The following is a 26476-nucleotide window of genomic DNA, read 5'->3' as shown; positions in this document are numbered from 1 at the left end:
ACACACTTTTATTTCTCATTACTAGATAGAAACAAATGTTCAGTGTATGTAGAGTCATACCAATGGAACATAGGACTTGATAAAATATTGATATTACCTTTAGCTCCTTGTGGGTTCAACACTCCATACTTATCACTGCCATCTTTGGAAAGTGTTATGATGATTCCTTGCACTTGGGGATTATCAAGCTCTTTTGTGGCGTCGTTGCCGGGGAGCAATACCGTGGGGTTAATATTTTTGTGTATGCTTGTTTTCTTTTATCACCAAGTAGATTTTATTTTCATTTTCTATTTTCTTGTTTTATTTCTTTAGTTGTCAGTGAAACAAACAAAAAACACGAAAAAATTACTTGCCTCTTAAAAGAGAAGCGATTGGAAAGTTACGCATTGAAGAAGTGAGGGTCGACCTTGATCACTTCTGTTCATGCTCATGTAAAAAATGTAGAATTTTTCATGGCAGTTTCTCATAAAAATAATTATTCTGTTATATTTACCATTTTACCATAAAAATGATGTGTTTGTAATAACATTCATGATTCTCTTTTGCATGTTTCGTCTACTATTCATATGCGAGCATCATTGATATCGTCATGCCTAGCTAAAAGGCTTCAAAGGAAAGCGCTTGTTGGAAGACAAACCAACACTTATAAATTTCTGTTTTTTTGTGTACACATGATAATATACTGTAGTAATCATGGTTTGTGTCTTTTATTTCAATAATGTGCCAAGTAAAGCCTTTGGGATTATTTAGATGATACTATATTTGATCGTCTGCAAGAACATAAACTTTTGCGCCCAGTGCAGAATTTCTATGATTTTACTAGGACACCTTTTTATATGTTTTTTCACAAAATATTGGTATAAAAATTCCCCATGTTGTCCTAAGTTTTTAGAATTTTTGTAGTTCCAAAAGTATGGTATTCGTGCTGATCATTACAGACTTTTCTATTTTAGGCAAATTTTGTTTTTTGCTTGCATAGTTTGCTTGTTTTGATGATGCTATGGATTAAATCATGGAGTATAAGCCAAGAAGAAGTTACAATAAAGTACCTTATGCAATAATTAAATACTAATCAATTTATAGGAATACCTAAAGTTTATGATTTGCCTATTATACTACGGATCTCACATGGTTCTTGTTAAGTTTTATGTGATTAAAGTTTCCAAGTTTTGGGTGAGATACCTAAATGAGGAGAATAAGGAGCGTCAATACCCTAAGTTTGGGGATTCTTGAGGAACCCGCATGGCAATATACAAGGAATACTCAAGCGTCTAAGCTTGGGGATGCCCCTGGAGGCATCCCCGTTTTCGTCTTCAATACTATCGGTATACCTTACTTAGAGCTATATTTTTATTCATCACATTATATGTGTTTTGCTTGGAGAAACATTATATTTAGTTATTATTTGTTATATGTTATTTATAATCTTGTTTTTCAATGAAATTTTTCAATAATTGCCTTTAGAATGTTTGAATTCCATGTGTGAGGTGTGTTGTATAAAAATAGAAACTTTTACTGTAGTATTTGAATTATGAGATTTTACTCGAACGTGGAAAGTTTCTAAAAAATTTATAACGTTCTTTCGTAAAAATTCTTTAGCTTTTCCAAAATTTTCAGAATTTTTGGAGATACATAAGTACACTGTTTAAATTGATTACTAGAGACTGTTCTATTTGGACAGATTGGTGTCATAATTTTGTTATCTACTTATCCTAGAGTTTTCATGGCTTATATTGGTAGATATAAATTGTGGAAATGATAGTATACCGTACCTAAATCTTGAAAAAAATTATGCAACTTGTCTTGGCAGTCATGAAGTGTAGATTTATTCTTATGTGTACTAACCTATCTCACGAGTTATTTTCAAGTTTTGTGTGGATGAAGTTTTTGAGACTTACGTGAAAGCTGGATATCAGAGGATTGAACATGGACACACAGTATCAAGATTGGGGATTCCCAAGGCTCCCCAAGTAAATATTACAAGAATTATCAAGCTTCTAAGCTTGGGGATGCTACGCATCCCACGTCTCTTTGTCAACAAGTATCGGTTAGCTAATGTTGATCCTAAGTTTTCATTCATTCACATGTGCTTTTCTTGGAACATATTTTGTGTTTATTATTCCCGTTTATTTTATGCACCATGATGGTATGAGATAATCATTGGTTCATTTATAGAATGCTTCATGTGCTTCACTTAAATCTTTTGAGTACGGCTTTATAGAATGCTTCATGTGCTTCACTTATATATTTTGAGCTTGGATATTGGTCTCTCTATATTAATTGAAGAATGCTCGATGAACTTCACTTATATCGTTTAGAGTAGTTTTATGATCACTCGTGTGCTTCACTTATATCCTAAGAGAAAATGTTGAACATACGGAATGTCATAAAATGTGAAATTCTATATGCTTCATATGCTTGTCCCATGGGGAGTAGTGACTTCACAAACTACGAGTATAAGCAATAAAACTTATTGGAGGTTAGCAAACATAGCATTGGCCACTTGAACAATTAACGAAAGAATATTTAAGGAAGAGATATTTCATAAATAAATCTCGGACATCATCTATGATTGTGAGCCCCCATTAATTTTTTTCAAACTTGATGAAGTAGTTGACATTGGACAAGGAAGACTACGTAATGGTTATGTTTGCTTATATTCACATAGAAGTTGTATTTTCATGGATCCTCTAACATGTTGTCACATCCCTGACACCTTAAGCAAGTTAGTCTTGTGCTCATGTCTTCTTTGCATTGCATCTAAGAAAAATTTCAACAAGAACAAAGGAAGTGATGAAGGAAAGCTCAAAAACCCTAGCCACTTCTTTAAATAAAGGAATTCTCAAACTAGTTAAAATCAATGAATCCAAAATGGCCTCAAGAAAAGTTCAAACTTTCTGATAAATCATGAAAGTAAATGAGCAATGAAGAAAACCATTTTCTTAACATCTTAAGCATTTTAAATAAATGCAAAAAGCTACTCGTTTCAAGTTTTAAATTTGAAATCAGAAATTTTAAACTTCCAAAAATGTTGAAAACTTTAGGAATGGTTGGAAATATTCCAACAAATATTCTAAGGTGCTCAACATAGTTTTTACAATTTATTTGGGAGTTGAAATAAATAGAAAACCAGTGAAATAGCAAAACAGAAACAAAAACAGAAAGAAAATGGAAAAATCCTTACCTGTCGCCTAGCCGGCCCAGCCCATCTCCTCCAGTCGTCTCCTCCCCCGCCAGTGGCAGCAGGAGGTGGCCGCCGCGTACTCCGGCGCGGCCACGCACCTGTGCGCCTGCCTGGCCGCCGCCTCGCGCTGGCAAGCTCAGGGATAAGCTCCCCGAGCCCATGGCTATCCATTCCCAGCGCCAGTTCCCCCCCTCCTCTCGGATCTCTCCTCCCTCCTTCTGCCGCCATTGGACCCCGAGCAGAGCTCGAGCTCGCCGTCGTTCTAGCCTCCCCTCTTACCTTCTGAGCCGCGCATCAGCTCCGCCACAACCCCCTGAAGCTTCCTAGCCACGAGCCCGACGCCCAGATGCAGTGAATCGACGAGCAGCTGTCGTCTTCTTCCTCGGGTCACCGAAGATCGTCGCCGGCGTTCTCCCTCTCCAGGCCATCCCAGAGCAGACTAGCGCCACCACTGCACTCCCCGTGAGCATGCGGTCATTTCCCCTAAGCTCTCCCCATCGATCCCCTCCTCTAGGCTTAGTTCCATCGGAGCCCGATGAGGACCGCCGCTGCAGCTCGTCGCCGGTAGCCCTCCGGTGACGGGTTGGTCCGCCTGAGGCCACCAACAGCCTCAAGACATCATGTAGATGCGCTAGGTGCCCAGCCCCGCGCGTTTTGGCCCCGTATTCGATGGCTTCGACGATGGCCGAACTTGGTCGCCGCCAAGCTCGTCGCCGGCGTTGATTCCGTCCACCCCAGCCCCTGGGGCTTGTCCCATCGTGCTCGCCATCGAGTGGTCGTTCCTCTGGTGCTCTCCGCGCCGAGTTTGGCCCTCTGTGCGCCATTTCCGAGCCCCCCCCGACGTTCTGGTGGTCGCCGGAGGCTCCCCGCCGGCGAGGACGACCTCGCCGCCGGTGGATCTCAGCTGGCCTGAGCCACTAACGGGTGGGGCCAGCCTCTGGATAGTTTAGACATAATAAAAATAAATCAGATTAATAAATAAGACACTGACATGTGGGTCCAGTGAGTTTAATTAACTAAATAAGATTAATCCTAATCTAAAATTGACCAGAGAGACTGACCAGTGGGTCCCACTGGTCAGGTTTGACTTTCAACGGCCAGATGGACCTGCTGATGTCATGCTGATGCAGTAAAAGTATTTTCCAGTATAAAAATAATTCCAGAAATGTTTAAAACTTCAAAAATTCATAGAAATTAATCTGTAACTCCAATGAAAATAATTTATATATGAAAAAGTATCAGAAAAATTCAAGGAATCTGAATATGCTATTTTCATTCATGTTTGAAAAAGTTACAGAACCCAAACATGTAGATTAATGAATAAGTCAATTCTTATAAATATTTCATAAATGGAATTTGGAAAATATTCAAATTTCATTATGAATGACATGATCAAACAATGTTCTAATAACAAACCAGTACCTTAACATGACATCTCATGCATGCTAACATCAAGTTGATCTGAGCATCAGGTCGAATCAATTAAATCGGTATCCGAGAATACCTCGTTTGAATTGATATTTGAATGTGATTCAAATCAACGTCAAACCTAATACATGTTGATTTTATTAGTTTACCACCTTGCATTCTCATGCCATGCTCATGCATCATCTTGTTGCATATGATTGTTATTGATTGTTGCCCTTCATCTCGGTAGGCTCCGCACCCCCGGATTCCACCGAATATCCGTCTGACGGATATTGTCCCTCCTCTGCGCAACAAGGCAAGCAACCATTTTGATCATCCCGATAAATCCCATGTTCTCGCTCCTGCACTTATTTATTGCATTAGGATCAAATGCTTCAACTGCTTTTGCCACGTTAGTTGAACCCACTTCCTTTGCATGACCTATCCTTGTCACAGTAAATAGCCGAACCTTGCAACCTAGCATACCTTGTAGTTGCTTGAGCTATGTTGTGCCTTATCCTGCTATGCATGCTATGCTTAGATTTGTGTATGGTCTGTCATCTGGGAGATGAACAGAATTGTGAGAATGTGTTCGGTAAGCAAAGGTTGTATGTTGAACCTGATTTCGTAAAGGTACCGGTGAAAGGCTGTGTAGGAGTACATGGCGGGTTGTTTCATTGGAACCGTCCTTAGGAACTGAGTTCCGTGTATGTAATCCAAGACTAGATACTACCACACGTTGGGATACTTAATTGACCCTCTCGACTTATTAATCGCTTAGTACTCGGTCCAGGAGTTGCAAGTAGTTTCTGGTGTTTATAGTAATGCTGGAGGCCGTGCATGGTGCTGACCTGAGAGGTGGGCCGTGATGCGGTAGGAAGTGGCACGGTGTACCAAGTGGCACCCGGATGGTGGGCTTGGGAACCCTGCGCACATCGTTTGGGGCCGTGGCGGAAACCTCGGCCGGACTTCCGTACGGGTTACTCTCAGATAGGCGATAAACCTGGATTAGGTACTAGTGTGGTTAACGGTCGTGGCCGACTCCCTCGCTAGGCTTCCGCTTGAAGGTTGCCGAGGTGCATGACGTGCACATGGCGATAAGTGGCGAGAGCGCGTGTGACGAAGTACCCCCCTGCAGGGTTATGATCTATTCGAATAGCCGCGTCCGCGGATATGGACTACTTGGAGACATATGTTCTTCATAGATAACTTCAATGGCTACTCATAAAATTGTCAAGATAAGCGTGAGTGTCGTGGACGGCAATTCCGTATGGAGACGGAATGATTCCACGATAGTGTATTCTTGTGGTGTTAGTGGACTCGTGTGCGAGAAATCAAGTTGTCAAAATTATTTAAAAATGCAAGTTGTTTAGCCACGAGTCAAATGCTGGCTTTCCGCTTGAAACCCCACCATACCTTATTGATACATTGCATGAGTAGATAGTTATCCTAAAGTCTTGCTGAGTACCTTCGTACTCATGTTTGCTTAATAAATGTTGTAGAGGTTGCTAATGACCTTAATGGAGGGTTCTTCGTAGACATCGACAACGACGAGTAGCTGGTGTCCCAGCTACGATCTGGCCCTACGTTGGATCTGTAGTATAGTCAGGCCATGTGCCTCGTAGTTGCACCTGTCTGTACTCACACAGTTTTAAAACTCTTCCGCTGGCTTGTAACTGAATGACTGCTATTATGGGTCGTGAGACCCTTAATGTGTAATATTATGTGTGTGGCTCTTCTGAGCTTCTTAAATAAAGCTTGTATGTTTATGGTTTTGTTGTGATGCCATCGATGTATCTATACATATCGGTATGCCATGCGTACGTGTGTCGTACTTGATATGTATGGGGTTCGATTACCTAGTCGTGAATTTTAGTAGCACTCCTTACAAGGAAATGCCCCTTTGTGATCCAACGAGCCTTGGTAGTTCGCTACTGCTCCGGACACATTGGTTGACCGGCATGTGTCCTCTTAGCTGCTGTGTCTGTCCCCTTTGGGGAAATGTCACGCGATGTAATGGAGTCCCTGTAGCTTGCTACGACTCGTCTACACTCGCCGGTGACCGACACCTGCTTTGTTGGGTCATGTATGCCTGTCCTTGTGCGGTACTGCCACTTTGGTTTGTGACTAGAATTGTCGATCATGGTTCTTTGACATTGGAATGCTAGCGACACTATTGCATACGTGAGTCAAAAGACGCAAATGGTCCCCGCTAAGGTAAGGCTGCAGCCGTGGAGTTAACCGTGCGTGAGACCGCAAAGAGATGCGATGTGTTACAGGCTGGATTCCTATGACTCACGATCGGGGTCCCGACACATGTAGTGCCTGCATTAGATCCTTTCTAGCCCAAAAATTCGCACTAGGTACAGATACTAATTGTTCATCCACAACCCTTAAACCCAGTTTCTTGCCCTGAGAGTCCACCATACCTATCTATGGATTGAATAAAATACTTCAAGTAAGTTGTCATTGGAGCAAAAAGCAATACAAATTGCTCCTAAATACATTTGATATTTTATTGGAAGGAAAAATAAGCTTTATACGAACTTGTGATGGCGAAGAAATAAAAGTGATGGGCTGGATAATAAAGTTTGCCATCACAAGGGGCAATATAAAGTGACGCTCCTTTTCATTAAGAGATTGCACATCCAAAAATAAAAAGTGCATGACAACCTCTGCTTCCCTCTACGAAGGGCCTATGCTTTACTTTGATGTATTTACTTTTCTACATTTACTTTTATGCAAGAGCCTATAATGTTCATCTCTAATCCAATCTAGTAGTTCTTTAGTTGGCAAGCATCTTGTGGTGGCGAAACATCCATGCACATATATCCTGTTGGATAGAGGTGATCATGATTCATTATAGTTGACATTATCCCTGAGACAAATAAGTTGGGAGGTGGACCATTAAGCCCAAATATTCCTATGTCTTTGATTGAAACCGCTTGTCCTAAAAATATGCCTTGAGTGCCAGAATCATAGAAGAATAAATGATAGTTGTGTGTGTGGAATTTGCTAAATCATAGCTCTTACATAGACCCTTCCTGAAAAATAAGATGAATTGTAATTGTTTGATGACTCAAAACATAGTTTGCTAGTTTTCAAGAAAGTTTAGATCAACATGGGTAGCAAATGATTCACAAAAATAAGCTACTATCTCGGAGTCAAGCCCATATTTATTGCTAAACTTTTGAAAAAGTATCAGTTTCCATAAAAGATTAACACAATCAAACTCAAGCTTTATACCTTAATCTTTACCTTCGTCAAGTAACCAATCTTGAGAGTTGTGTTTAATTCTTTCCCAGAGATCCCATTTGAATTCAACAGGCTTCTTCATGTAGGAACAAGTCGAAGAAGAATCGGGCATTAATTGATCATCATAAGGAAGCCATGCATAAAAGTTTTGTATGATCATTTCTCTTGAGAGAGCATGGTTGGGTGATGTATACTATGCAACTCTATTATTGTAGATATCGTTGGGCCTCCAAGTGCAGAGTTTTGTAGGACAACAATTTTTTCCCTCAAGTGGATGACCGAACGTGTATTAATCCCTCAGAAGTGTAGGATGAAGGTGGTCTCTCTCAGAAAACCCTCCAACAAAATACAAGAAATCTCTTGTGTCCCCAACACACCCAATACAATGGAAAATTGTATAGGTATACTAGTTCGGACAAAATATGGTGATACAAGTGCAATATGGATGATAAATATAGATTTTTGTAATATGAAAATACAAAAACATCAAGGTAACAAGTGTAAAACAGCGAGCAAAATGTTGTATAAATGCTTGGTAATAAAGCCTAGGGTTCATACTTTCACTCTTGGAATCTCTCAACAATGCTAGCATAGTAGAATCATATGATCATCCCTCAATGTGCAACAAAGAATCAATTCAAAGTTCCTATCTAACAGAGAACAATAAGATGAAATTAGTGTAGGTAGTAGAACCACCTCAAATTTATTCTTTTTGATCAATCTTTTGAGATATTCCTATAAGTGTCACAAACAGCCCTAGAGTTCATACTAGAATAACACCCATGATGTCACCTCAAGTACGTGTGGGTAAATATGCGACATACATCAAACAATTTCAGATCTATAATAATTAATCCAACACAAAGAACTTCAAGGAGCACCCCAACATTTGTATCAGAGAACTTAGTATGACGACGTGCAATCAAACCCTATGCATAGATCCCCAAGGTCATCGGAATCCGCAAGTTGATGCCATAACATATATCAAGTGAATCAGTTGAATACCCCAATGTCACTACGGGTATCCGCATGCAAGACATACATCAAGTGTTCTCAAACCAAAATATTTAATCCAACATAAGGAGATATTAAAGGGAAAGATTCAATTCATCACAACAAGGTATCAAGGGAATAACATCATGTGATCCGACTAGAATAACAAGGCCCGTGATACATCAAAATCGTGCCATCTCAAGAACATGAGAGAGAGAGAGAGAGCGATTGAACACATATCTACTGGAGATGATTTCCCCTCTCCGGCATGGTACTGGAAAGGCTCGAGGTGGGTTTTTCATCGATATAGAGACTTGCGGCTGCAGAGCGGAAGTTCTCTTTTTACATTTGGGGTTTCTAGTATATATGGGATTTTTCAGCGTTGGAATCACGCCAAACGGAGCCACGTGGGCCCCACAAGCTATCAGGGCGCGAGTGATACGTCCCAAATGTACCTATAATTTCAGCTTGTTCCATGATCTTTTGGGTGACATTGTTATATGTTTTGCTACACTTTTATATCATTTTACATATATTTGGACTAACCTACTAACTCAGTGCACCCAGTGACAGTTTCTGTTTGCTGATGTCTATTTTGTACGGGCTTTTACCCAATTTTCCGAAGCCCAAAAAAATCCAGAAAAATACATTAATAAAATCAGCGAAACATAAGCTTCCGGATCACCGAAGGAGGACGAGAGGGGGGCCAGGGGCCTCCCAGGCAGCCTGCTGGCGCGACCAGGCCATAGGTCGTGCCAGGAGGTAGCCTGGGTGGGTCCCACCTCCTCTGGTGCCCTGCTTTGGCCTATATTTAAAGTAACGAGAGGAAACCCTCGCAGACTTTCTAGAATCGCGAATTTCTCCATCGTTCCACCGCCGCAGCGCTTCCAAGATCGGGAGCGTCAGGAGACCTCTTCCCAGCACCCTGCCGGAGGGAGGATTAACTTCCGGGAGCTTCTCCACCACCATGGTCGCTTACTGGACGTGCCGTGAGTAGTCCTCCTTAGACCATGAGTCCATGACCAGTAGCTATGTGATGTCTTCTCTCCAATCTTGTGCTTCAATGGTTAGTCCTTGTGAGCTGCCCTACATGATCAAAGCATCTATGTAATTCTCTTGCTATTGCTATGCTCGGTTTGTTGGGATCCGATGAATTATGAGATTATGTTCAGATTGTTATGAGTAATATATTTGATTATCCTTTTATAATATGTTGCTTAGTGATTCATGCATGTTATCCGTTGCTTTTTATTGCTTTGGCAAAGTAGTAGATCGTAACTCCAAGAGGGAGCGTTATGCATGATTGTGGGTTCGGGCCCCTCGATGTCTAGCTTGAGTGACAGAAACATGAGACTAGGGGATGTGCTTGTTGCCACCATGGAGAAAACAATGGTGCTTGTGACCATGGTTGCAAGGATTGTTTACCTTACGCATAGTTCGTTAATGCAGTTGTCCATTGCTTTGAGTTTACACTTTGGGTGGGGCTCGCAACTTAATACCAAAGAGATGTTCTGGATAGATATCTCAAGGTGGATGATTAGTAAGTAGATGCTGATGAATAAACGGTCTACTTGTCTTGGCGTACTGCCCATTACTATTGAACCTCTAACTATCAAGGAGCATAATTAGCATTGCGGTGCGATCATAATTCTGTCAATTGCCTAACTGTGATTTGTTAACCCTAGCATAGTTGTTTATCGTCTTTTGGGAGAGAGACATCACTAGTTAACATCATGTGACTCCGGTCCATATCACCATCATTGTTTACACCTCCATCATCTACCGCTTTCATTTACTTTCTCGTTGCAACCACTATTACCTTCTCGCTTGTGTTTGATCCTTTGACAACCTCTCTGTACTTGGTGGGAGCAAAGTTATTTGTTGTGTGTGCAAGTCCACGTCTTCTGCTAGCGCCAGGGTGGAAGACACCTACTTGTTGAGCCTAGGAGTCCTCCTGGTTCGATAAACCTTACAATCTCCGTGCAAGCGAAATTTGCTGCTGACTACATCTCCACCTTCCACTTGGGGTATCCAACGAGGGGCGAGAAGTATATACATCATCTCGTCATCAAGCGAATTTCTAGCACCGTTCTTGGGGACTCCAGTCTTCAAGATAGGGGGTTGCACACTATCTTTTACCTTTTCTTTTTAGTCTTGTAGTTTTCTTTTCAGTCTTTGCTTTAGAGTCTTATACCAAAAACCACAAAAAAATTAGTTACTTTTAGTTGTCAATCATGTTAAGGTTTGATGCTTGGAAGGAATGTGAGGTCCTAGATTTCCATCAAAGGAATGGAGAAAATATGAAGGAAGCATGGGATAGAATTTCTGAAGAACACAAAAGAATTATGCCTTGGATACCTATCAAAGTTGTGCTTAGAATTTTTTATCATGGTCTCTTTATATAGTGCAAACACTCTATTGATATTATAGCTAAAGGAGATTTCGTAGAGTGTGATGAGGCAAGAGCTCTTGATATTATACATGGTATATCTAATAATCTTGTTTATAATCATGGTTATGACACTATTATAGATAGACTTGCTACTATTGAAGGGAAAAATAGATTTTCTAGACTTAAGAATAAGAGAAACCCATGGTTGATAAGGAACAGATTTTAAAAATAGACGATGACTCGGAACCTTTTGTTAGAAATAACATCTCTAACCAAGACTTCCTTGCTTATTGTGATATTGGATCCATGGTTTCTACTATGCCAAAAGTTGTTTATGATTCTCTCTGGTTAGATATGGGAAAAAAATTCATCTTATCATGAACATGCTAATGGTGATATTTTTGAAATCCAGGGAAAGGTAAAAGATGTACAGGTTACATTCTCTAAAAGGAATGCAACGGTTGATTTCTTCATTGTGGAGCCCAACAAAGGGAATATAGTGTTTGGAAGGGACTTCCTCCGAGCCATGAGAGGCTTCATTGATGTAGGTAAAGGACACATACGCTTACGTGGGAAAGCGAAAGGTATGTACCCATTCCCTAGGGAAAATAAGGATGAACTTGTTAAGGATGCGTTTGAAGGTTTTTACAATTCCGATGTCTTTGAAGAATCTTGATCCTCCTTGCATTATGCCTAGCTCAAAGGCATAAAAGAAAGCGCTTGTTGGGAGGCAACCCAATTTGTTTTTACTTTCTGTTTTAGTGGTCTTGATGTGTGTTACTACTGTAGCAACATCATTGTATCTTTATTTTTAAGTTTGTGCCAAGTTATAGCCTCCGATTGCAAGAAAGTTCAAAAATTGTGACATGTTGTCGAGAAACAGATTTTGTGTGCTTGACGGACAAATTCGCGAAAAATCACCAAATCATATTTTTGATCTGAATGTTTTTCACAGTATGCTCTATATAATTGTCTTTCTGGCATATGTTGTGAGTTTTTTATTTGAGTTGTACAAGTGCCCCGAATAAATTATTTACTACCTGTTGTTCTGTTTTTCACAGATTCTGACATGTTTTGCGTTTTCATTGTTTTGCAAATTCTAAGCTTGCTTTTTATTTACACAAACCCTTTGGCATTCATAATAAGCAGTACCTTTTCATGATCTTTATTTCCAGCAGGTATTGAATTATTTTATTAAGGGAACTAACCACTCTAATCAGTTGATGATGAGTTTCGTATGAAGGGAGTTTTCAAGTACGCGATGGGAGAGATGATGAAAGAAGATACATGAGTGTCAAGCGCTCAAGCTTGGGGATGCCCCCATGCAGCCCAAGAAATATTCAAGGAGACTCAAGCGTCTAAGCTTGGGGATGCTGTTGGGGATGTGACTTCTGGATGGCCTGCCCTGAGTGGGCCGGGTTATCCAATGAGCGATTCATCCGGATTATAGTTGGGCCTTGTCTGGGCCGAATCAAAGTCATACGACGAGTAAGGCTCTTGGCGGGTCTCCTAGCTTCGGAAGATGGCCACTTAGAGACCACAATGGTCACGAGTTGTAGGAAGGAAGGAATCCTTGTAAACCCTAGGGAGTCGACCTGTATATAAAGGCGAGGTCCCGGGGGACAGAGGTAGGTTAGAAATCATCGAGCGCTAGGCTTAGGCGAGTTACGCCTTCCTTGTAATCGAATCCATATCAATACACACCAAAGCAGGACGTAGGCTATTACCTCTTGAGAGGGGCCGAACCTGGGTAAATCGCCGTGTCTCTCCCGCTTAACCCCTTTGAGTCGCCACCAAGGTGCGATGGCTCCAGTACTAAGTCCTTTCACGAGGACATCTGCCGTTAAAAAACCACGACAGTTGGCGCCCACCGTAGGGCCTGCGCACGGTGGAGTTGAGTTCTCAAAGGGAGCCCTACCAGGGTTTGGGAGCTACGCGACGGCGCTCATGACTCAGAGCCGTCGTGGGATAAACTACATCGACAACCAGCAATGGGGCCCTGAAGCGAATTCAATTGAATCCGGCTACAGGGTTCCCTTCGGCAAGATCAACATCTTCATCGGCATGATGGGATCACCCGTTCCTGAGCCGGACATCTCCACCGACATCGTCGAGCCAGCCCGGTACGTTCGCCCAGTCGTAACACCAGAGCTAACTCGCCCGGTCTTTGTGGGATTCACGCAGGGATCGGAGGAGCCAGAACACTTGGCGGCTCAGGAAGTTACCCCGGTCAACTCTGATGACGAGTCATCCATGGGCGACTCAGATTCCATCCGGTCTCTTCATTGGGATGGACTCGGAGGCTTGTCGCTAGCCATGGATCGGGAAGTCCTTGACCGAACCCGCCGCCAGATCGCCATCTACATGGCGGGGGCGACTCAGCCCACACAAAACCCCACTGGAGGCGGTGGGACCGGCGAGACGTCCAGGAGTCCAGCCGTAGTCCTGGTGGATTTAGCGGCGGAAATCACGATACTAATGGCGACCCCCCTCACGCCAGAGAACCAAGAGGAGGTAAACACAGAATTAGCAAAGCTCAGAGAAGCGGTGGCGAAGGCTCACCAGGATGCAGAGATGGAATCCGCCAGGATCGAGACTCGACAAGCCCAAATTGCGGCCGATATGATGCGCTTAAACACTGACAACTGGCGGCTTGAGAGACAGCAACGCGCGTCCGATGCCGTCCATTAGCGAAGGCACTAGGGTCGCCTGCCCATGACCTCAATCCGACTCGTTTGTTCGACACTCCCCGAACCCCCGGGATGGGAGCCGCCCCGGCAGGAGGACCGGGCCGCCCACCAAACCCGCCGGTTCAGCCGATTGAGGGTCAAATTCCTCGTTTCCGGACCCCTCAAGGCCACTTCTCCAACCCGGTGGATAACGTTCTTGCCGCAACTCGCCACCTGGAGTCCCTTCCGATTCACGGCAACACCCCAGCTGAGATTGAAGCGAGGAACGCCATTGAGATGTTGAAAACATCGGTGGTTCAAAACGCCCAGTTCTCGCATAGCCTCGAGAGGTTGCACTCCACCCCTCAGGCAAGCTATACCAGGAGCAGGCCGGAGGACCAGCCTGCCGTAAACAGCGGGCCGCGGCACTTCCCGCAGGACAACCCGCCCGAGCGGAACCCGCCGGGCCGAGATCTCCCGAATATCCAAGACGCCCCGGCCCCCCTCGTAGGGGGCGGAGGGCGAGTTGGGGTACCATGCTTATCCCCAGCCCTTCGAAACGAAAGGATGCCCAAAGACTTTAAGGGACCAAGGAAAGTGCCTAATTATACACCAGACCTCGAACCAACGTCATGGATCGAGGGTTACGAGATTGCCATGGACATGCTCGACGTAAACGAGGCGGTTTGCGTCCGATACTTCACGATGATGCTCGAGGGGTCGGCGCGCACCTGGTTGAAAAATTTGCCTCCCAATTCCATCCAGTCCTGGGCCGAGTTAAAAGAGCGTTTCATCAAAAACTTCCGGGGAACCTGCAAATGTCCAATGACGATTGTCGATCTACAACACTGTGTTCAACGCCCGAACGAGTCGGCCCACCATTGGTCGCAGCGGGTAGCAGAAATTATTCATTCGTCAGATGGTATTACGGCGGCTCAAGCTGTGCTCATCCTCGAGCACAATTGTCATTACGAGCCCTTAGTACAGAAGTTGGGGCGACTCAAACGGAAGGTCCAAGACATGGGCGAGCTAATGGACACCCTCACTAGGTATGCCGAGGCCGATGATACTAAGGATCCCGGCGAGGATGGCAAGGTTAACTCGCCCAAAAAGGGCGAGTCGTCCAAAAGTCATACCCGTTTCCAGGGGTGCAACCGTCACAATCAGGGGACCAATGGCAAGCGTAGACCGCAGGATGAGCCCTCGGACTTGGTCGCCAACACCAATGCTAATGATGGCAAAAAGAAGAACCGAGGCTTCAATGGGAAAAGGCCGCGTAACTATGAAGAGTTACTCAAGGGCCCTTGCCCGCACCACGCCACGGCTGACGGCCCGGCGAGTCATTCTTGGGAAAACTGTTTCGTAATGCGAGAATTTCGGGCGGAGGCAATCAAGAAGAGCCAAAACGAAGATCCAAACCGGCGCCAGGACCAACTCGTCGCGCCCAACCAAAGGCAGAACCCCTTCGGCGGCTTTCCCGAACAGGGGGCTCAGGGAGGACCGCAACCAGGCGGCGGCCAATACCCGGTGCACCACCAGTGGCGGTACAACCCGCCAGGAGTTTTCCAGCAGCCGCCCCCAGAGGGGGCTCCACAGGACCAGGATGACAATGGGGGCTTCCGCAGCAATCCTAAACAGCTAAGTAATGGGCATTACCACGTTTTCACCACTAATGCTTGCAGGCGTGATAAAAAGGTAAGTCACCGGGCGTACAGTGTAACTGAGCCAGCGGTTCCCAGATATCTCCACTGGTCCGAGCAGACCATAACATGGAGCAGGGAGGATCACCCGCCAAGAATAGATAACCTGGGTGACCTAGCATTAGTCATGGCCCCCCAAGTGGGGGGTTGCACCCTATCAAAGGTATTAATGGATGGTGGCAGCAGCATCAATATCCTATACTTCGACACCTTCGAGAGGATGAATCTATTGGAGAAAGACTTGATGCCTTCGACCACGGTTTTCCACGGAATTGTCCCAAGCAAGTCGGCTTATCCCATAGGCCGGGTCAGGCTCTCAGTAGCGTTTTGAACTGCGCAGAATTACAGGTCGGAGTCTCTAATCTTCGAGGTGGTCAAGCTGAAAATCCCATACCATGCGCTGTTCGGGCGACTGGCTTACGCCCGCTTCATGGCCCGCCCGTGCTACGTCTACCTCAAGCTCAAAATGCCTGGTCCTAAAGGACCCATCACGGTTGATGGAGATAGAAGGATCGCAAAGGAATGTGAAGAAGGGGACGCGACCTATGCTGAAATCGCCTGCGCGGCGGAAGAGCTCAAGCACCATCGGGCCAATGTCGACCCGGCTGACATGTCACCACTCAAGAAGCCGACTACAGATTCTGAGTCGCCCCTCAAGTTCAAACCGACTGATGACACCAAGACAATTAATTTCGTGCCTGGCGATTCATCCAAGCAGTTCACCATTGGGACGGGTCTGGACCCCAAATAGGAAAGCACGCTCATCGAATTCATCCGTGAGAATCGGGACATCTTCGCATGGAAACCTTCTGACATGCCTGGTGTACCGAGAGAATTCGCTGAGCACCATCTTAATGTTGACCCAAAATGCAAACCTATCCAGCAGTACCTTCGCAGATTCAACGAGGAATGACGCAAGGCGATTGGAGAAGAAGTCGCCCGCCTTTTAGCCGCCGGGTTCATCGTGGAAGTTTTTCACCCCAAATGGCTGGCTAACCCGGTTTTGGTACTCAAGAAGAATGGCACTTTCCGTATGTGCATTGACTATACAGACCTCAACAGGGCTTGCCCCAAAGATCCTTTCGCTCTTCCCCACATCGATCAAATCATTGACTCGGTGGCGGGATGCGAACGATTGTTTTTTTTGGACGCCTATTCAGGATATCACCAGATCAAGATGGCCGTGGAAGATCAGGAGAAGACGGCCTTCATAACCCCCTTCGAGGCCTTTTTCTATGTGTCCATGCCTTTCAGACTCAAAAGCGCGGGGGCGACTTATCAACGCTGTATCCAGAATTGTCTTCGTAACCAAATTGGTCGCAACATCCATGCCTATGTCGATGATATTGTGATCAAGACCCGCCAGGAGGAGACACTATTGGAAGACCTTAAGGAGACTTTTGATAATTTACGGGTATATCAGATGAAGTTAAATCCTACCAAGTGCATTTTTGGTGTACCTGCAGGAAAATTGCTGGGTTTCTTGGTATCGGAGCGCGGTATCGAGGCTAACCCGGACAAGATTGAAGCAGTTACCTCTCTCGGAAAGCCGGCGAATGTTGATCAAGTTCAACGACTGGCAGGTCGCATTGCGGCTTTAAGTCGTTTTGTGAGTCGCCTAGGGGAAAAGGTGATTCCTCTTTATCAATTATTAAGGAAGTCTGATGGATTCGTGTGGACAAATGAGGCAGACCAGGCGCTTCAGGCCCTAAAACGCCAATTGGTTAACCCGCCGGTCTTGGCAGCCCCGACTGAAAAGGAGCCTATGCTTCTGTATATCGCGGCGAATTCCAAGGCAGTAAGTGTGGTTGTGGTCGTTGAAAGAAAGGAAGAAGGGAAGGAATACCCAGTACAACGCCCGGTATATTTTATCAGCGAGGTGTTAACCCTTTCCAAACAGCGATACCCGCATTGGCAAAAACTGGTCTTTGGGGTGTTTATGGCGAGTCGGAAACTTAAGCATTACTTCCAGGAGCACCCGATCACAGTGGTAAGTTCTGCTCCCCTTGGTGACATTATCCAGAAACGGGAGGCAACAGGGCGAATCGCCAAATGGGCGATAGAGCTTGGGTCTCATCACATACAGTATACTCCCCGCACAGCTATCAAATCCCAGGCACTGGTTGATTTCGTTAACGACTGGACCGAGCTACAGGTTCCGGAAGACCGTCCTAATCTTACCTACTGGACTATTTACTTTGATGGATCTAGGCAGCTGGAAGGCTCGGGGGCTGGTGTGGTGTTAGTATCCCCTCAAGGAGATAAGTTCTGTTACGTTCTCTGACTCATGTTTCCCTGCACTAATAATGCGACGAAATATGAAGCTTTGCTTCATGGCTTGCGACTCGCGAAAGAGATGAACCTAACACGAGTCAGGTGTTTTGGCAATTCCGATTTGGTGGCGCAACAAGTTTCGGGCACCTGGGACTCTCGGGATCCCATGATGGCGGCTTACAGACGAGCTGTGTCTGACGTAGCGGGTTATTTTCATGGCTATCTGGTGGACCATATTGACCGGCGACTCAACGAGGCAGCTGACGCCCTCTCGCGACTCGGCTCACAGAGAAAACCGGTTCCCCCTAATGTTTTTCTGGATATCTTGCATAAACCATCCATGGTCTTACCCTCAGAAGAGGAATTGGCGATACCCGATCCCGAGTCTCAGCTCGTGGCGGCTCTCCATGTCATTCCGGATTGGGTTCTCCCTTATCTGGCTTATCTCACTCGCGGCGAGCTACCCACTGACGAAGTTTTGGCTTGCCAGATCATTCGGCGCAGCAAATCCATGGTCATCATTAATGGCGAGTTGTATAAACGGAGCGCTTCTAGGGTTTTTCAGCGATGCGTCTCCCCCGAAGAAGGATGCGCGATCCTAAATGACATTCATTCCCGAGACTGTGGACATCACGCCGGGTCACGTTCTTTGGTATCAAAGGCTTTTCGTCATGGTTTCTTCTGGTTGACGGCTCACGCAGATGCAGAAGGCATAGTTCGTCGGTGCGAAGGGTGCCAACATTATGGGAGGCAGGCTCATGTGCCGGCTCAAGAATTGAGAATGATTCCCATTACTTGGCCTTTTGCAGTCTGGGGGCTGGACATGGTTGGTCCCTTTAAAATGCCCTCCAACAAGAAGACCCACCTATTGGTGGCGGTTGATAAATTCACCAAGTGGGTTGAGGCGGAACCTGTTGGAACTTGCGATGCGGAGACGGCGGTCAAATTTTTGAAGAAGCTGATTTTCCGGTTTGGATATCCGCACAGTATTATTACTGATAATGGTACTAACTTGTCCCAAGGGGCGACGCAGGATTTTTGTCGTCGAGAACATATCCGACTTGATGTTTCTGCGGTCGCTCACCCGCAATCTAATGGGCAAGCAGAACGGGCGAATCAGGAGGTCTTGCGAGGGATCAAGCCCTGACTCATGGTTCCCCTGGAAAGAACTCCAGGGTGTTGGGTTGAGGAGTTACCTTCGGTACTATGGAGTATTCGGACCACCCGAACCGGTCCACGGGATTCACCCCTTTCTTTTTGGTCTATGGAGTAGAGGCTGTTCTTCCTACGGACATAAGGCATGGCTCTCTTAGAGTTGCCGCATATGTGGAGCAAGATAATGAGCTGGCGCGTCACGATTCTTTGGATGCCTTGGAGGAGGCGCGTGACCTGGCTGCGGCCCGTTCGGCTATCTACCAGCAAGATCTGCGGCGTTATCATAGTCGCCGGGTTAAGAGTCAGATCTTTCAGGAAGGCGACTTAGTGCTTCGTCTAATACAAAATCGAGCGGGCATGCACAAGTTATCACCCCCTTGGGAAGGGACGTTCGTCGTCAGCAAGAACCTCCGCAATGGTTCTTATTATTTGGTGGATTTTCGGCCTAATCGACCGACCACGGAGGCTGAGTCAACTCGCCCCTGGAATATTGCCCATTTGCGGCCTTACTACACTTAAAGCTCTTAAGCTTGACACTTTGTAAGTTTTTCAGTTTCATTATAAAGTAATAAAATACTCCCCGACTTGGGGGCTTCTTCATTTCAGAACAAATTGTGTCATCCTGTTTGCGACCGTATGAGCCAACAGAATCTGCATTTAGGGTGGGTGCACGAGCTTCCTGACTCGCCTCCCCCTGTCGCGACCTTATGAGCCGACGAAACCTGCATTTAGGGTGGGTGCACGAGCTTTCTGACTCGCCTCCCCCTGTCGCGACCTTATGAGCCGACGAAACCTGCATTTAGGGTGGGTGCACGAGCTTTCTGACTCGCCTCCCCCTGTCGCGACCTTATGAGCCGACGAAACCTGCATTTAGGGTGGGTGCACGAGCTTTCTGACTTGCCTCCCCCTGTCGCGACCTTATGAGCCGACGAAACCTGCATTTAGGGTGGGTGCACGAGCTTTCTGACTTGCCTCCCATTGTCGCGACCTTATGAGCTGACGAAACCTGCATTTAGGGTGGGTGCACGAGCTTTCTGACTCGCCTCCCCCTGTCGCGACCTTATGAGCCGACGAAACCTGCATTTAGGGTGGGTGCATGAGCTTTCTGACTCGCCTCCCCTGTCGCGACCTTATGAGCCGACGAAACCTGCATTTAGGGTGGGTGCACGAGCTTTCTGACTCGCCTCCCCCTGTCGCGACCTTATGAGCCGACGAAATTACTATTGCTATTTTTCGTTGTGGCATAGCCCAGAAGATTTTAAGCTTTTTTCCTTCTGATGCTTGTTGAAAATATCTATAGTTTGTTTCTTTTCACATATGCTATTCTCAAAGCTTAAGACAGGAGGGTGACAAGAATTGTTTCATCCATGGCAAATTAAGCGCTATAAAAGACTCTTATAAAGAGGCGGGTCAAATATTTCAAGTCGCCTTAAGGGCGATATAACGGTTCTTGCAAGAGGTATCATCAAAAACAGTACTGACTTATGGAAAAGAGACCTGTTACATGGCTCTCAGGCCAAACTCAATAAAATTTACTTTGCTGGTGCCTCGGGATCATCCTGATGAGAGCTCTGGCCGACTTCGATTTGCAAGTCGCCCAGTACCCAATTGCACTTGGCCAAAGCAGCAATGTCATCTTCATCAGTCAGAATTGATGCCAGGTCCGCCTCCAAGTCGAAAGGATTCTTGGGTCGCCGAGGAGTTAGGCTGGTCGTCACGAAGGTTGGCGGGCTGACTTTCTTGTTTCTGCTATCATAAGCCGCCTGGTATTTTGTTAAGTCAAGGCTTGCGGCAAGTTGAGTCGCGGCCAACCAAGAATTTTTGACGACTCGCTGATAGTCCTCTTCAATAAATTCGGACCCATCGTCCTTGAGCTGAGGAAAGCCTGCAACTACTTCTTCTACGTTGATTTCTAGGGCATATGCCAAACAGTGACTCAGGGCAGTCAGAATACCTCTCCGGGCGGCTGACCGAGTTAATTCGCCAATCTGAGGGGGAAGTGTGGACAAGCAGCCTAGCACCTTCTTGATGGAAGTGATAGGTTCTTTGGCACCCATCACAGCTTTAACTGTTAAGACACTGCCTATGTATAATTGCTCTGTCAGCGTGTAAATCGCCTTCAGCATCAACACACAGTCTTCTTGAAGGTTGGCGGCTCTTGGACCTGAATCATGATGATTAGCGACTTATCATAAGTAAAACAAAAAAGAAAGGAGGAGGTCAAAGGTTTAAGTAAAACTTACCAAAGACGGCTTGCGTCATGTTGGAGATATGACGCTTTAAGCCGGACAATTCTTGTTGTACGGTGGCCAGCCTAGCTTCAGCCTTCTCTGCCCTCTTCGAGGCGGCATTTTGTTCAGCCTGAGCTTCTTTCAACTCGGCCTTGAGTTTTACCATTTCGGTCAAGGCCAATTGGCATTTTTCCTCCGACTTAGCTCGGGCGTCTTGTTGACCAGCTAAGTTTTTCCTTAAATCGCCCAGCGCCGATTCGGTCTGAGCAAGATGTTCCTATTGAAAGTTTAAAATAAGGGCAAGTCTCAGAATTACTGCAAAGCAATATCCCTGACACTTGGGGGCTAATGTATAATTTTTCACGTGAAATTATACAAAAATCAAGACCCGGCTCATCTTTTTACTGATGAACCGGCCCTTGGGGGTTAATGGGGATAATATAAGTATAACAAAATTTACCTCATGTTTGTTGTTTAACATCTTCAGCAGGTTTTTCTCCATCTCATAGCTCGCCTCCAGGCGACTTGCAAAGCCAGAACAGAGTTCCTTAAACTCCAAATTTGCATAGTCGGAAAGTTTCGCCTTGGAGAGCCCAGACTCGGGAACGGCCTGAGAGGAGGATGCTACATGTTTGGATAAAATTGTCGCCGCCGGCTTAGAAAAGCCAGAGCCAGTAATAACTACAGCATCTGGGTCTTCTGTTGTCATCAATGGGTTCAGCGATTTAAAGGCATCCACTGTTTCCTTCGGCGACTCAGGTTAACATTCTGCGACTCTCACTTGAATCGCAGGTTCAGCCTGATCCGGATTGTCTTGAGTCGGAGTTGATTTCTTCGGGGGTTCTGAAGTTGCATCAGGAGTTGATCCACTGGTTTTTCTTTTCTTGGCTTGTGCCCTGCCAAAAGGGAATAAGCATGTTAAAGAATTGAAAAGATCGCTATTCTTAAAAGTCGAGGCAAGGTTATCAAAAGACTTACCCCGGAACTCGAATCATTGGTGGAAGTGTTGACATCACTGAGTCGCCAGAAGTGGGAGGAGAATTCTGCAAGAGTTATACATCAATAATACAGGCGGGTTACAAATGTGATCCAAAGAAGCATGAATAATGGTTACTCATAAAAATACCTCGCTTGGCTTTCTTTTGTTTGTTGCTGGTAAGCCAGATACCAGATCGCCAGAGTGACTTCGTGTTTTCCGGTTTGAGGCGTGCTGTGCTTTCTTCAGTAGGAAATTTGGGTCCAAATAAGCATTTGGATGTGAGAAGGGAACTTTCCCAGATATTCGCCGGGCCGTCTTAGGTGGAGAAGGAGATGAATTGGAGGAAACAGAAATTACCTCAACAGAGTCTTCTTGGCTTTCGTTATCTTCATTCTATTACAAGGAGAGGGAGAGATATAAATACGAAGGTTAATAGGAATGAATGGCGAGTGAAAGGAGGACGAATTTTTACCTCTGAAAGTTCATCGCCGACTTGAGATTTGTCAACTTCGGATGGCTCGGCTGCGGCAGATTTGCCCTTACCCTTGGTTTTCTTTGAGGGCGGCTTAGCACTTTTCATGGCCTGTTTTTTGGGCTTCCTCGACCAGAACTTATCGCCTTTCTGAAATGGCATATGTTACAAAACTACAAAACACAAATGAAGCATAAAGCATAAAAACCAAGGGCGGTTTAGGTTTGTTTACCTTGGGTGCCGGGTTAATTTTGCAGAAAGGCTTGAGGCCGATTTGGCCACATTTTCCCGCAGGCTCGCCAGTCAGCTTTTTGATAATGGTAACAATGTCCTTCTCCGTTAAAGACGTATGGAAGTAGCATTGAGGATGATCCAGGGTACCATCAAATTCACACATCAGCCCATCTCGGCGGCTCAGAGGAAGGATGCGCCATTCGACCCAACAGCGGATTAGGTCAACCCCGGTAAGCCCGTTGTTCGTCAAGGATCTTAACTCGGACAATATTGGGATAAACTTCGATTCTTCCTCCTCCGTGAGCTTGTCTAGGAGCTTGAAATTGGTTGGAATGCGAGTTGGCCTGTAGCCCAGAAGCTTGTTCTCGCCAGCAGGAGATGTCTCTTGACAGTAAAACCAAGATTCGCCCCAGCCTTTGGGATGACTAGGCATGATAAGTGAGGGGAATGGGCTATCCCTGCGGCGCTGGACGTTGACACCACCAAGTTCCAAGCTGGGGCCGTTGTGGAATTCCGTTTGGCGATTCAGATGGAAAAAAATGCCAGAATAAGGGGACAGAAGGCTCGATCCGCAGATAAGCCTCATAGAGAACTTGGAACTGGCACAAATTACTTATAGAACTGGGTCCCAGATCCTGGAGGCGGACGTTCATGAAAGATAAGGCGTCTCTAAGAAACTTTGACCGGGGCGGCTTAAAACCTCGTTCCAGGTGTTCAATAAAAACGACTATCTCCCCCTCTTTGGGGTTAGGGAGGTCTTCTCCGAACCCGGTGCGCCAGCCAATAACGTCCTGGGGATCCAAGCTGCCCGTTTTCACATAATCGGCTAAAATGGAATCATCAACCTTGGTAGGAAGCCAGTCACTCTTGAAGACGGCGCCCATGCTACAAATAAGTAAAGTATGATATTACATGTCTTGGACGCCTATTGTACGGGATAAAATGAGTTCATTTAACCCGCCGGGTGTTTTGGTTAAAAAAAGGGTTTTTGGCTCGCCAGATCCAAGGGCCGGGTTGGATCACTATGGCGACCTATGGAAGGGTGGCTATCCCCATGGTTAACATTCTGGGGACGGTGAAGGTATTTTGTTTGAAGTACCAGAAGATGAAGACTATAAACAACTTTTTGCAAACAGTAAAAAAGGAATGGATCTACCGGACAACCGCGAAAACCTAGAGAAAATGACTGGTCGCGAAGGTTTATTATCAGATGATGCCCATTGCTTGGTGAAGATGTTGCTTTCAAAGATTCACAAGTACATCGGATGAGTGGAAGTACTCGGGGCATTAAACTATTCTACCGTCGCTCGTGTTAGTCGATTCGAAGCAGATAGCATCTATATGCAGCGAGCTTCAAGAACATGGCAATGGCGGAAGCTCGAACCGAAGATAAATCTACTCCTAAAGATGGGAGGAAGCCTAACCTGATGTTGTCGGGAGAGAAGAGTCGACGGAGATGGGGTTCGCTGGAAAAGCGCGGGCGTCCCGTCGAGCAGAGAAGTTTCCGGCCGCAGCAAGGTTCGAGGAGAATGGCGAGGTGGCCGACGGCGATGCAGTCGATGATGCAGACGGCGGATGTGTTGATTGCGGCGCGAGGATGGACGACGGCGAAAGCTCACAGGCGGCACCGGAGCTCCTCGCGTGAAGGCTGAAGGCGCGGTCGGCGGCGGATTCCTCGGGGCGATACGGTTTTCTCGCTGCCGGTGAGGAGGAAGGTGACGGGACTGGTAGGTGAGAAGCGACAGTTCTGTTTCCCCCCTTGGCCTATTTATCGAGGCAGGTGCAAGAATCGAGGCACCATGAGCGGGAACCGCCGGGAGATAAAAGATTCGCTATAAATGTGCGCCGAAAATTTCGGGATAAATGATGCGTTAAAAGATCCGTTGGATTTGCGGCGGTCTTCCCGGAAAAATAGGAAAAGGAAAAGGTCAATTAGTCATGATCTGGCGGCTTAAGGGATTGTCGACGCCCCAAGGCGATGGCGGGTGTGCAATTTTTTGACAAAATGAAGAGAGATAGGGGATGAATCGCCTTCAATGGAGCAGAGATATTGGCATGAAGCGGAAAAGTTCAAGTCAATTTGGGGCCTAATGTTGGGGATGTGACTTCTGGATGGCCCGCCCTGAGTGGGCCGGGTTATCCAATGAGCGATTCATCCGGATATTTAGTTGGGCCTTGTCTGGGCCGAATCAAAGTCATACGACGAGTAAGGCTCTTGGCGGGTCTCCTAGCTTCGGAAGATGGCGACTTGGAGACCACAATGGTCACGAGTTGTAGGAAGGAAGGAATCCTTGTAAACCCTAGGGAGTCGACCTGTATATAAAGGCGAGGTCCCGGGGGACAGAGGTAGGTTAGAAATCATCGAGCGCTAGGCTTAGGCGAGTTACGCCTTCCTTGTAATCGAATCCATATCAATACACACCAAAGCAGGACGTAGGCTATTACCTCTTGAGAGGGGCCAAACCTGGGTAAATAACCGTGTCTCTCCCGCTTAACCCCTTTGAGTCGCCACCAAGGTGCGATGGCTCCAGTACTAAGTCCTTTCACGAGGACATCTGCCGTGAAAAAACCACGACAGATGCCCCCATGCATCCCCTCCTCTATCAACAATCATCGGTTCGTCTATCTCCATGCAATATTTTTATCACTTCATATGATATGTGCTATGCTTGGAGCGTCCCGCTATTTACTTTTGCTTTCTGTTCAGAACAACTCGGAACCTAGCCTACCTTGTTTGGGAGAGACACATGCTCCATTCCACTCTAGAACACAACATAGGTTTTCATGCTTATATTTTTGTGTGTTCTTCATCTTTTCGTAGCTACTGTCATGCTTAGCTCTTAGTTTTCATGCTTATATTTTTAAGAGCTATTATTGAAGTTGATTTTGGAACTCTCTTGAGTTATCATGCTTATCTTGTTTAGAGAGTTGGCTCGTTGCACTGGTTGTGTGTCTTGCATGAGTAGGTAATGGAGATTGCTATTTAAGTATAGTAGTAACTGGCAATAGTTTTGTGGTATTGATTTGAGTAATGTTTGGACTATTGGTGCCAAGAGCTTGAGCCTATTAGTGATAGGTGTCGTATTTTGGGAAATCCGTGTGTTTTTCAAAAACTAAAAATTAGTTAAGAACTCTAGCTACTAAATTGGTCGCTAACCTCTGGAGGGGTTGGAATATATAGAGTACCCTCACATTACCATGAGTCGAGGATGCGCAAGGATAACCAAACCCCCAAACACTCCTCCTTGGGGTACTTCTCTCTTTGTAAATTTCCTAACTAGATAGAGAGTTACCGATAATAAGTGTATGAGTTCTTTGGACTAATGTGAGTATTCGATTATTTGCACTTCCACCATCCATATTTTGCTAGCCTCTTCGGTACCATGCATTCCCCTTTCTCACATTGAGAGTTGGTGCAAACTCCGCCGGTACGTCCAAACCCATGACATGATACGCTATGTCATACATAAGCCTCATTATATATTTCCTCAAAACAACCACCATACCTACCTACTAAGGCATTTCCATATA

Source organism: Hordeum vulgare, chromosome 4H (assembly GCF_904849725.1).
Source record: "Hordeum vulgare subsp. vulgare chromosome 4H, MorexV3_pseudomolecules_assembly, whole genome shotgun sequence".
NCBI lineage: Eukaryota > Viridiplantae > Streptophyta > Magnoliopsida > Poales > Poaceae > Hordeum > Hordeum vulgare.
Note: the sequence above shows the minus strand (reverse complement) of the source record.